This window comes from Prionailurus viverrinus, chromosome B3 (genome assembly GCF_022837055.1).
Source record: "Prionailurus viverrinus isolate Anna chromosome B3, UM_Priviv_1.0, whole genome shotgun sequence".
Taxonomy (NCBI): Eukaryota; Metazoa; Chordata; class Mammalia; order Carnivora; family Felidae; genus Prionailurus; species Prionailurus viverrinus.
In genome coordinates this window covers 29,010,565-29,023,242 of record NC_062566.1, presented here as the reverse complement: position 1 = coordinate 29,023,242, position 12,678 = coordinate 29,010,565, and the positions used below count along the sequence as shown (strand labels likewise).

At 47.9% G+C, this 12,678-nt stretch overlaps 1 protein-coding gene and 1 long non-coding RNA gene across 4 annotated transcripts in view; one reads left to right on the top strand and one right to left on the bottom strand.

Moving 5' to 3' along the window:
* Positions 1-5,915, bottom strand: part of PKM (pyruvate kinase M1/2) — a 28,181-nt gene extending 22,266 nt beyond the window's left edge. The window contains exon 1 of one of the 2 annotated variants that reach the window (XM_047861166.1): positions 5,759-5,915. The gene's annotated coding sequence lies outside the window, so the exon portion shown is untranslated. Of the gene's footprint in view, positions 1-3,350; positions 3,369-5,758 lie in introns of those variants that run through there. The other variant, XM_047861165.1, reaches the window with a different exon arrangement.
* On the top strand, positions 3,598-6,906 carry LOC125167276 (uncharacterized). 2 transcript variants are annotated; one of them, XR_007152733.1, is made up of 3 exons: positions 3,598-3,687; positions 3,790-3,842; positions 6,774-6,906. It is a non-coding gene; the product is annotated as an uncharacterized LOC125167276 (long non-coding RNA). The 2 variants fall into 2 exon arrangements; XR_007152732.1 differs by lacking the exon at positions 6,774-6,906 and adding an exon at positions 4,214-4,384.
* The last annotated feature ends 5,772 nt before the right edge of the window (positions 6,907-12,678 follow it).

The window sequence follows — 12,678 nt, the reverse complement described above, 5'->3', positions numbered from 1 at the left end:
CAGCAGGCCCAGTAATAGAAAGCCAAGTCTAGTTTACCTGGTTACTTACATAAAACAAAAATGAGCCCCCTTGCAGGTTCAAGTAAAATTCCCTTGCTTTTATTTATTCAGGGCTACAACTAAGGGACTTATACTTTACAAGCAGGGGCCTAAGGTTCTATTTCAAACTTGAGTGTAAAGAGGGCACTAAGGCAGACACAAAATGGGCCCACCCCCCAAAGGACCACTCAACTCCAGGGCAGCTAAGTCCCAAGTCAGAGAAACATCCCACGTCCTCGTTTGACCACAGATGCTCAGAGCAGAGAACTGGTTTCAGCCTGAAGGAGCAAGTCCGGAGGAAGCTTTTGTTGTCCTGTGTTATGATGTCTCCTTACTAGGCTTAAAATAACGAGGCAGTGTTTTAGGGCATGATATTCATACTCTGGAAGCAGCAAGGGACCTGGAACCCTGTAGTTTAGGGCCCAAGTCAGGGACAACCAGGACGGGTGACGGCCTCCAGAGTGAGGCATTAGCTCAGCATTTAAAGGAAGAGCTGCCCTGCATCACAGTTGGAGGGAGGAGAAGGGGGAAAGGGGAGATGGGAGGAGGAATGGCAGGACCAGCTCTCTAAGAGCACTGACCTAGTTTGTATGACTGGTCTTCCTACAGTGACCTTCACAGATTTGCTTCTATTTTATTTTGAACTAAGGAAAAAAAAAATAATTAACAGCTGTATTTCTACCACCCAGAACTGACTACTAACAGCCAGAATTTTAGGCTTAAAAAAAAAAAAGCATTTTGTAGAGTTCATTTTCCCTCTATCCCCACACTCCTCCAACCCGTCCACAGCCTGTCACGAACTCTGACACCCAACTACTGTCAGGAATTTTCTATCCTTCTAATTCATTTAAGTGTGACTATATCTATACCAACCCCCATGATACTGTTTTCTAAAATGTTCTAAGTAGTATACTGTTACAAACAAACAACTTGCATTTTTCAGCACATTTAAGACCTATCTGGGGGGTACGTTAGATCTGGTGAATTCATATGAACTGTCCACTACACGACTAGTCCACTACACTACACGTCCTAGTCCACTACACGACTAGATCATTTACTTATGTATTATGTATTCTTTTACTGGTTGGCCATCCTCCTCCTCCCACTGAATCAATTTTTCCACCATTAATCAGTATAAAGACAACTCTATCCTAGTACATGGTTCCTTGTGCAAATGTGAACTCCTCTCTCTATATTTCCACAAATGGAATTTATGAGTCACGGGGTATGTTTATTTTCTCTTTTACTAAATATCGTTGAACTGCTCTCCATTACCAACCAGTAATGTGAGCTCCTGCCCTCTTATACCTCTGCCCAACATTCAATATTGTGAGGGCTTTAAAATGTCCATCCATGTGATAGGTTTATTAACCTGCTTTCTAATGTAGTAACAAAAGAGGGATACCAGATATCCAAAGTCTCTACTTCCCTACCTCTAACTAGATCAAAGCTCCCAGAGCTCTTCCAAAAGTGTCCATGATTTTGTCTCCTATACCATGACTGACTCACTTACTGGGTAATTCTCTTGCACTCATCACTGGAAACCAGGAAGACACCAACTGTCTAAAATTAAATAAATACTATCTGTAAGTTGATTTCAAAGGCTTGGAAGGAACGGGGGCCTTTTCGCAGAACTTTTTGGACTGCATCAGCTAAGCTCGGTGCTATCATAGCTGGTCTTGGCATCTTCACCCCAGAGCCCCTGCCTAACATCCAAAACAAGGCTTGCTGGCGTCAGGAGAGAGAGGCTTAGTTAGAGCTCCCCAAAAGCTTCTCCTATGGACAGAAGTTGGGGAGGTAAGTCTCAGAGGCCACCGGAGGTACTGCAGCCTGGCTTGCCCTCCTACGTGCAGACCAGCACAAACCACTGCAGGGGCGGGGCCACGCCGCTTGGTGGCCCTGCCAACCTTCTGAACTGAGCAGTCAGACCGGGAGGCAAAAAGGCCCAACAGAGGTTGCATGGCACCATCCACTACGCACCCCAGCTCACTGTCCCCAAAACAGCTTCTCTAACAAAGCCCCAAATAATCAGACTATTCATTTATCTAGCCTAAGACTGGCTTTTGGTGAAAAATCCAAGTTCCCAGAAAGTATGCTAGTATTAAGAACAGTCTTCCCTTAGCTCTGTTCCTATCTGTACCAGAATTAAGGTTTAAAATGATGACTCAGGGTCCTGTAAGACCAAAAAATATATATATGTGTATATACAGATATACACACGCATATATACATATATATGTATATACATAGATAGACACACACACACACACACACACACACACACACACACATATATTTTTAAGTAATCTCTATGCCCAACATGGGGCTCAAACTCACGACCCCAAGATCAAGAGTCGCATGCTCTACTGACTAAGCCAGCCAGGCACCCCTCCTGTAAGACCTTTTACCAAATCACTTAAACATCTCACAAGACCCTCGACAAGGTTGCAAGAAAACTCTGCTCACACTGGCAACTCATTCTTGTGGTGTACCAACCAACTGAGATTTGATTGTGGATGTTTGGAATGATTCAGAAATTAAATGTCAAATGAGTCATTTTCCCCTACCTACAGCAGTCTTAGCTCTTGGCTAAAATAACACATCCTGACATGTCTTCACACAAGCTGAAGCAAAATAAATTAGAACCAGTTTAGTGTGAGTTGATAATGCACGGGTTGCGTTTTTTATACTTTCTAGCTCATAGTCATTTCCTCATTTCTTCCATTGCCTCAACATTAAGAAACGGCTTTAAGAAATAAAATGACTTTTCCTGTGACCCCCACCCCCACCCCCATTAATGTCACAACATTCAAGGCACAGAAGCAACTCCCTACAAGGTGCTAGCTGTTTGGAGTCCCAGCTACCAAATTTGCCAAGTCACTGGCAAATTATTGGGTCTTAGAGACCCAATAATGCTTTTTGCTAAACTATGAATTCAACACTAAAATTATTTGCTTCTAATGCAGTACTTAGAAGTGTAACTTCACTCAGAAGTGAGTTCAAGGACATTCTTTCAGTCATCATTATTCATGACCATTACAGCCCTCCTCCCACAAAGGGAGCCATGGCCCCGGAGTAGTCTCAGGAATGCAGGGACACAGGCCACATTACTTGGGCCCGGGGTTCTGCCATGCTGCACCCTAAGGTCTTAGGGCAGTACAGAGAGCCAGGGAACCTGGACAACTATTTTTCACTTAGTCGAAACCATTTTTAACTTGGGGGAAACACATCCTTCACTGTTTGACTCACTGAATAGGGAGAAGGGACTTTTTAAACCTGTGAAGACCACAGTGCAGTTTCCCACTCACCCAATGAAGAGAATTCTCTCAAAAGCAGATAAGTTGAAAGGTTGAGTCATCTTCCCCACAGAGGACCCCCCCCTCCACCACAGACCTGGTGCTGGGTTACATACCCTCCCCCTCAGAACAGCCCCACTGCATTTCCCAACAGCATCCTCAGGCAACAGGAGAGTGAATTATTTGCTAATAATGCTGCAGAGCAGAAGTCCCGACCTAGGCTAGCCTCTGTACCCCAGGGAGTGACCACACCCTCAGTACTGCCAACAGGAGGCTGCAGTCCCTGCCTGGGATCCTAACCTCCACTCACCAGCTGGTAAAGCAAACCCTAGAACTCCACCTGGCATAGGTGGGGATAACAGTGAAGATTTCAGTTTGTAAGTTTGTTTCTACTCTCCTAGCCAAACATCAATTGCTGAAATTCTGCCTCCTTGCCTTCCTTCCTCTGCAGGTCCCTATTCTCAGGAGATCAAAGAGCCACTGCAGCAAGTAGAGAGCTGCAAGGTAACATTATTAGTTACTTTGTAAACACTGTACCAAGATGCCTTAAGGGATTGGTTTCCAGGAGATGTCTGCATTTTAATCATGGCTCCAAAGATTAACTAGGAATACCTGTTTGGGTATGGCATGGAGAAGATGAGCCCTCATGCTCAATTACGGTTTAAGTAATTGTGCTCAGCGAAAAAAGAATACATTGGAAGGCATTTCTCCTGGACATCTCACTAGAGCTCAGACACTGAGCGGAGTATTCACCATATATTCATGTAACTGGGTATATAGTGACCAATCCTTTCAACCATTAGGAGGAAAATGCTACTCCCAGTTTATACATGGGAAACTGAGGTCCTGGGGCTGAATTCTCTCTCTCATTCCAGATGTTAATGAGTCGACCCTGATTCTAAAAGCCCATTAACTTCCCAATGCCTCTGTCCATCATGCCTGGACTTCACCCATCAGGCTCACGTGGACAGGAGAAGATCAATGTCCTAGGTTTGAAGAATACAGATAAAAACCAAGGGATGCCTTTTAAATAACCTTACTACTGGAAGGTACTTTTCTGCTTCAAACCCAGTGTGTGATGCCACCTCGTGTGGCCTTTTTCCATCCCTCACCCAACAGGAAGCGATCCCTTCCTCGCAGCAGTTACCACTGTTGGTTCCCTAATCACATTATGAGCTTTGTGGGCTATGACCTTTCTGGTCATAGAAAAACAGCTTAGCACACAGAGATTTTATTGAGTGAACGCGGTACGTGGCGTCAAGCTCCTGATATATTTCTATTCTGCCCATAACCTGCTCCCACCCACCCCGAGATCTCCGTGTTCTGAAACCGGGGAGTATGTGTTCAGCGAGGTGAGGCAGAGGCGAGGCTGCACCGGTCCTGCGGAGGGGCGGGGCGGGTCCCGGTCCGCTACTTGCAGCCCCGCCGCGGCAGGAGGGAGCCCCGGGACCCTCCTCGGAGCCAGCGCGGCGAATCTGGGCGGCCCCAAACAAGAATGCGCCACAGGGGCAACCACCCTTTCCTCCCCATGCAGCGGGAAGGCCGAGGGTTACATAACCTTCCAAATGGGCCGCGGGCCGCCGCTGCATCCCCCGGCAGCACGGGAGCCGGCCCAGCCCATCCGCAGACCACTGCGATTAGGGACATGAACTAGGGATACGGGCCCGGGGCTCCAAGACCCAGGCGAGAAAGCGGGGTGGCAAGGCGGGGGGGGGGGGGGGGGTGCAGGCGGACGTGACCAGAACAGAGGGGAGGGGCGAGGACCCGGGCTGAGCGAATCAGAGAGCGGAGGAGAGGGATGCGGAGGAGCGGACGTGACCAGAATGGAGGGGGAGGGGCGGGACCAGGGCATGAATGGGGGAAGGGGCAGGCACGAGGGGGGACAAGGACGCGGGAAGAGCACGCGAAGCTGAATGGAGACGGCACGGGGGGAGGGAGCTGGGGAACGGGTTTCGAGGAGAGATTACAAGGAAAGCATCCGAATGAAGGGGGCAGGGCCGGGCTGAGGGCCCAGGGAGGGGGAATGGTACAGTATTAAGGGGCCGGGGGGGAGGCGAGCAGATGAGCAGGGGGTGAGCGAGGCAAGGAAGGAATCCGAGGAGGGAATACTGGAAGGAAGGCGAGGATGGAAGCAGATCGAGAAGAGGGAGGCGAGGATGGGACCAGAATGGGGGTGAGCACTGGGGCAGGGGAGGGCCGGCTGTGGAACAAACAAGGGCTGGGGGGGTCTGGGGGCTCTGACGAGCAGACCCTAGGCGCGAGCTGGCTCTCTCTCCCGACTTCAACCGGGTGCAAGATGCCCAGGACCCTGCGCCGGCCCCAGTGTAAGTGCCCTGAGTGCGCAGACGGCCGGGAGTCCGCACTAGCCGTGTGCACGGAACCCTGGTGGGGACGGATGGCCCAGCCTCTGCCCCGCTCACCTCCGGCGCGGTCCCGCTGGAGCTGCAGTGCGGCTGCAGAAAGGTCTGGACGCTCGCGACGCGACGCTGCTGTGCGGGAGTCGGCCGCTTGAGCCCCAAGGTTATCCAGGCTGCAGCCGCCGCAATCCCTCCGCCGCCCCGCCCCGCACCCAATCCTGGCTCCCGGCTCGCCGGGCCCCGCCCCTCCGCTTCCTCGCGGGGCGCAGTCACCTTCAGGAGGAAGTGCCGCGGCACCCAACGCGCTGCCAGGTTGCCCTTTAGGGGAGGACTACATTCCGTGGCGGAAGGACACGTTACATAAAAGTCTCGGCATGAACGCTCTGCGCAGGCCAATGAGGAAGTGGCGAGGCAGCGGGGCCCGCCCCGGGAGCTCCGGGGACCTCCCTCCCAGACCCCCGGGCGCCGGGGCCACCACCTGTTGCTGCCAGCTTGGAGTGCTGGACGAGGGCTCTTCTCTTGACCCTCGGCCCAGGCTGCCCCAGCTGTCCTGGCCTAACCGGGCAGTGCGAGATTTATGGATCCTCGGCAGCATTCCCCTAGCCCTGTCCTGCGACTCCCCATCCCTCCGGGTGCCCGCCCCAGCACACACCTCGGAAACCGTGCCGCACAGGCAGTTAGGGAGCCCGAGATGGGATCAGGAGGTGCGGAGAGATAGAGACTCCTGGGACGGTTGGAGGTCGCCTTCGGAAGGGCTCCCGCAATGGAGCGGGGTTAGGGACGACTGGGGAGGGCGGAGTGTGCGTGGAGCGGGAGCGCGAGGCCTTTTTGTTCTTAGGGCTACAAGAAAGGACTATTTGGGGCCGGGTGAATACTTTAGTTGGGGCTAGGATCCTGCAGAGCGAAGGCCTGAGAGTAGAAAGCGAATAGAAGGCATTAATATTAGTGTAGAAGTGACCGTCAGGAAATATCAAGTCAGAATGTTAGAGTTGATAAACTGCAGGAATCAGCACTTTTGTTTTCAACCTCATGTATTTAAATCAATATTGTTAGAGCTTTTCTTACATTTTTCTCCAAGGTATCTTCCGACCTTCCGAGGGCTAGTCAACAACCAATGATGAAGGCAGTTTATCAATGAAACAGCTGTTAATTCTTGCCTTCATGAAGCCAAGTTTTGAGAACAGATACAACGCTGCCTCATTAAAAATCGTTAAGACCATATTCTCTTAGGGTCTTTCCTTTTCCTGGAAAACTAGACAATGGATGTGACTTGACTGGCAGACACCTGCCTTGCCCTGAATCAAAGGCCTTCCATTCCGCTTTCCTGTTAGATAAGCTGGGACCAGAAAGTGACAGCCTAAAAGTACGTTTTTGTTTGCCACAGAATCCTTTAATTTCTTCTGGAAGCCTTTGCTGGTCCCCTTGGTTGTAGATGGGAAGTTGGTTGGCCCTGAGCTAAGGACGAACTAAAAACAGTGGTGAACAACAGTGGGGGGTGGAGGTGTCAGTGATCTGGCCAGTGCTAGACTATGTTGCATTTTAAAGTCCTAAATCTAGATACATTCCCAAGATTGAAATGCACAGGTATTAAACTGGAGAGTTATAAAAATGCTGTCCATGAAACTCTGGCAGAGACGAATCCAGCATATCCTTGCTCGGGTTTAGATGCATAGTGAAAATCTGTTACATGGAGTTTAAGGTGATTGTCATTGTTTTGCCAAAAAGCAGCATAGTATATAAGAAAGTTTGGATTCCATCTTCTCTTCTTTCCATTCCACTTACTAGCCCTATGACCATATCCTATAATTCAATATGTAAGGGCCCAGTTCCTTAAAAGTAAATTGAAGGGGTGCCTAGATGACTCAGTCATTAAGCATCTGACCTTGGCTTGGATCATGATCTCACGGTTCATGAGTTCAAGTCCCACATCAGGTAAGCTTGAGCCCTGCTTTGGGTGAGCACAAGCCCCACTTAAAGTGGTAAGTAAAAAAAAAAAATGAGCCCCACTTTCTCTCTCTCTCCCTGCCTCTCGCTCACTTGTGCCCTCTCTCTCTCAAACAACAACAACAAAGTAAATTGAAGACAATGCCTGCTTCATAAGATGGGGTTTGATCAGATGATATATGTGAGTGAGTACAGCATGGTGCCCAACAGGCATCCCCTTTTTGGGGAATTGACCTTGTGGAGGATTATCCTTATGATTAGTGCCAGAACATCGTTCAGAATGCAAGAAACTCTGTTTGCCTTCTCTTGGTCATCTTGAATCCCCATTCCTTTGACCCAGCAACAAGTATCCCCAGGGCTACATGAACCTGGGGGAAGCTGAGAGCCAGTCCTTCCATTAAGCTCTCTGAACTGGAAGGATGGGAGGGGGTGCTGTAGGTTCAATGGACTGGGGTGAGTGTGAGGGTATAGACTGCTTTGTTACCTGTTGGATTCATGGCCACAGAACCACAGAATCTGGGATTAAATCTGGTCTCTTGAAGGTCATTTGGAGTCCCTCATGGGGTATGACTGCAAATGGTACTGGACCCAACTCCTGTGGCCCTGGTGAAGGAGGGTGATATTTATAGGCTTTACCATTACACGACCTCATGAGGTAAAATGGCAGTGTTCTCTCTCAGGCCAATACAGATTTCCAGGGCAGCCCATTGACCCCGAAAGTCAGGTTAAAGCAGAAGTGCTTATCACTTTGGATTTTATATGCCCTTTCCAGAGCCAGACCAAGTAGACTTAATTTATTCTATGCCTTCCTTCAGATTCCCAAGAGCTCTTGAGGCTCATCAGGGTGACACAAAATCTTAATTCCAGAGTTCCTCCACAGAAAAACCCTGGAAGGAAGAGAAAGTTGGCCTTTTGAAATCAAGAGTAAAGAGAGAACAGGTTTTCTGTGTCAGAAGGGGAAGGCTTCACATAGAAAAACACATGGAGGTTGGTTAGGACAGATATGGGTATGGGAAGGCATTCTAGGGGATAGCAACAGTAAAGAATATTTTCTGAATGCAACTGTGTATCTAGGTCCCCCCCTCCTCAGGATATGCCTCATCAGCAGTTAAAAGCAGAAGGGAGGAAGCTTGAGGAGTCCTTGTTCATTCCAGTGGAAGTACTGCCTCAGCCAAGGTGACCCAGTCGGCCTGTGTGACTCACTGCAAGTCTTTCTCTAGCCCAAAACTGTTAGGACTCACAGGACAAAGCCTCCCTGGGATACTTTAACCCTATCCACCAAGCCAGTCCCATGGAGGCCCTGTCTCCTTCTTTTTCCCTGCAAGTGTAGCCACAGCTAGGCTGCCTAAGATGCAAGTGGGATTGTAAGCAGACCCCTTCCCCCAAAGTAACCAAGACTTGGAAGACGAAGAAAAGCATCAGTGAACAATGGATCGTGTGCTCCCTTCCTCAGGAATTCCTCCTGTTGCAGTTCAGTCACACTCTGCTTTTCACTTGGCACCTTACCTTTAGTCTTCATCTCCATGCTTACTGGCTACCAGACAACCTGACCCACTTAGCCCAGAAAGGATGGCTAGGACTAAGGAGACTTCAGTCTCTCTCCTAGACAAAATAATTTTTGTAGGTAATGCTTTAACTTAAAGGATGGCATCTTTGGCCCCATTGCAGGGGGTGTGGTTCTGAAATATCTGTGGAAAGTCCCACACTCCAGAGAGAATGAAGCCCCTTCAGATGAACCGGAGCCTACTTTTATTCCCACTGCTCCCGGGGGAATTGTGTGACCTGCGAAGCTTCCTCCCCACCACTCTCAAACTTGTCCCAGAAGCTGAGACATCTCCCAAACCTCCACCTCCCAATCCATCCTGAGAAGCTGTTAGGTAACCCAGTTATGACTCAGCACCAGACTCTTTCCTCTCTCTCCCTACTGGCCAGAGTGAAAGGCAGAACCAAGCACAAGGCTCCTCCCCTATGGATGGCCACATCCTCACCACAAACTGAGTCAGGACCACACCCTGCCTGGATGGAAAATTACCACGAGAAGGAAGAAGGTTAAATTCCAGGAGTTTCCAAGTTCTCAATACAGAAATCATAGCCATCTACTCTCCACCTGGGACTAATTGAGGAAAATAGTTCTTTTCCTGGCCCTCACCCTAAGTATGTCCAGGTAGAGACGAAGTAAGGCTGCTTGCGCCCAGGACTGTGTGAAGTAGGAGGCCACAGTCAACCTACGTGTGCAGTATCTGTAATAACCTTGGCCTCTGTGAAGGAGGATCTCTGGTTCAGACCTGGCTTTCACAAGCCCCACCTCCGCGGTAGGCAGCCCTGAGTGGGAGAAAGAGGCAATCCTTCTTCAACTCCTTCTCCAGGCTGTGGGAGGATTCCTCTCCAGAAACTCAGGGCCCCACCCTGCAAGATTCCCTGCAATGAAGGCATTGTTGGAGAAGTGCCATAGGTTTTTAATTAGATTTGTTTTATACCAGATAGGTTTTACAATTTTTCAGATATGTTTGGCTTTCAAACTTCTTAGATTCAGAGTCCTGTTGCTTTTATGTGGAACACTATAAAATGATGTATTTAATGTCATTACAATTTTATTGGCATAAAAAAGACATAATGTGTATGCTACGAAAAAAACAGTGACACCTATGAGACCAGCGCAGGTGTTTGAGTTTTTTCCTGGTAATATACACTATCTGTTCATTACTTCTCATTCTATTATTTGCTAATACTTGCTATAGCAGGTGTCACTGACAAAGGAAAATTATAAGAAATGCTTACAACTGAGAAAAATCCATTCACAATTTCTCAAAATTGAGCAAAAATGTTGTTACACCACTGGAGCAGCCAAGCACCTAGACTGAGTTGTTGGAACACCTGTGGGAGTAGTCTGAGAACCTCGGCGGGAATTGAAACAATGCTTAAGAGTTCAGATTCTGAAGTTGGGCAGTCCTGGTAAAAACCCAGCACTGCCACTGACTTGCTATGAGACCCTAGACACATAATTTAAGATCTCTAAAGAAAACCTATCTTCCATCTTTTTTGGTCAGCATTAAAATGAAAAAATACTGGGGCGCCTGGGTGGCGCAGTCGGTTAAGCGTCCGACTTCAGCCAGGTCACGATCTCACGGTCCTTGAGTTCGAGCCCCGCATCAGGCTCTGGGCTGATGGCTCGGAGCCTGGAGCCTGTTTCCGATTCTGTGTCTCCTTCTTTCTCTGCCCCTCCCCCGTTCATGCTCTGTCTCTCTCTGTCCCAAAAATAAACGTTGAAAAAAAAAATTTAAAAAAAAAATGAAAAAATACTTGTAAAGTTTGAAAGGCTATCTAGTCTAGAATTGGAACAAACAGTTCGGGAATCAGGTTATCTGTCAGTCATGAGCTGTGGAATATGAGCAAATCACTTATCCTGTTTTCTCACCTACAAAATGGGAATAACAGCTCCTAATTCATAGGCTTGTGAGAATTACATTAGTCAAATACAGAGTGCTTACAACAATGCCAAGTATATAGTAATCCAAAGTGTTAGCAAATTATTAAAGTGCTTATTAGCATAAAACCTGGATCTACCTAGTATGAAGTAAAAAATGTTAGCTCTCCCTAATACTGTTTAGATGAGCTGCAAGGGTACTCCTAGGAGGCAGGAATTTCAGTGAGTGTGGGCTTCCTGGTGGGGCCATTTATTTAGTGGAAAGGAATTTCTTCTAGACCACAAAGCAGAATGGGACAGAGAGCCCTAGGAAACTTGTAGAGTCAAGAGTGTAACAGTCTTGATCAAGAACAGGTAAGGAAGTTTAAGAAAAGCTCCTACTGGGTGTTATATGGAAGTGATGAATCATTAAATTCTATTCCTGAAATCATTATTACACTATATGTTAACTAACTTGGATTTAAATTTAAAAAAAGAAGGAAAAGAAAGGAAAGGAAAGAAAGAAAAAGAAAAACGCCCAGGGGATGGGCCTTAAGAGTGGTACTTCATGTTGAGGCAAGTCAGGAACTACAATGCAGGCAAGGTACTCGGGCAAAGAAGGTATCTCCAAAGCACAGGGTGAAAGTAATGAGACAATAGGTGGTCTAGGGAAGACTCTGTAAATCAAGAAGCTGTAACAGAATAAACCTATACTTGAAAAGCCAGGCTTGTTTAATGTGTTTTGTATTCTCTGTGCTTATATTCCTGTTTTTCTTCATTAATAGTTCAAAATATTTGATGTCCAACCCATCTCTGAGCTAACTTAGGGTTACAGGCACATGACGCACAGCCTGAAAGGCCAGCAGAAGGTTGGCAGTGGGAATTTCAACAGGGAGATGGATTTCACTGAAATAATTAGGTCTCCTAGAAACAGCTCTCTTTCTTCACCTTGCTAACCTTGGAGAATTTGGATTTTGTTGTATTGAGGGAGGATGCATTTCTCTAGATGTCAAATGAGAGACCAAGCCAACTTCCTGCATCTGTCAGCTATTTCCCCCCACCACCCTTACCCTAGAGAAATAGCTGGGAGGAGGAAGAGAATAGGGGCCCAACCCCTGAGACAGAGAGCAAGGGGCAGTGGCTAAGTTGTGTGCAAAAAGCAAAGGTCCTGGGGCTCCTGGGTGGCTCAGTTGGTTAAGTGTCTGACTTTGGCTCAGGTCATGGTCTCGCAGTTTGTGAGTTCGAGCCCCACGTCCAGCTCTGTGCTGATAGCTCAGAGCCTGGAGCCTGCTCCAGATTCTGTGTCCCTCTCTCTCTGCCCCTCCCCCGCTCATGCGCGCGCACGCGCTCTCTCTCTCTCTCTCTCTCAAAAATAAATAAACGTTAAAAAAAAAAAAAAAGCAGAGGTCCTAAGGGTAGGAAATCTGAGCTGATTTGGCCTCAGCAGTACTTTTAAATCTTGAGGAACAGGCATCAGTGGTATTCTATATCCTTCTGAGTTTGCATCATCTGCATAACTGATAACTGCCTAACTTCTTTATCCAGTTCATTGACAAAAATGTTGCCAGATCCGTGGTACATACACTACACTAGATGACTCAGCTTTTACTCCACCCAACATAATTAGTTCCAATCC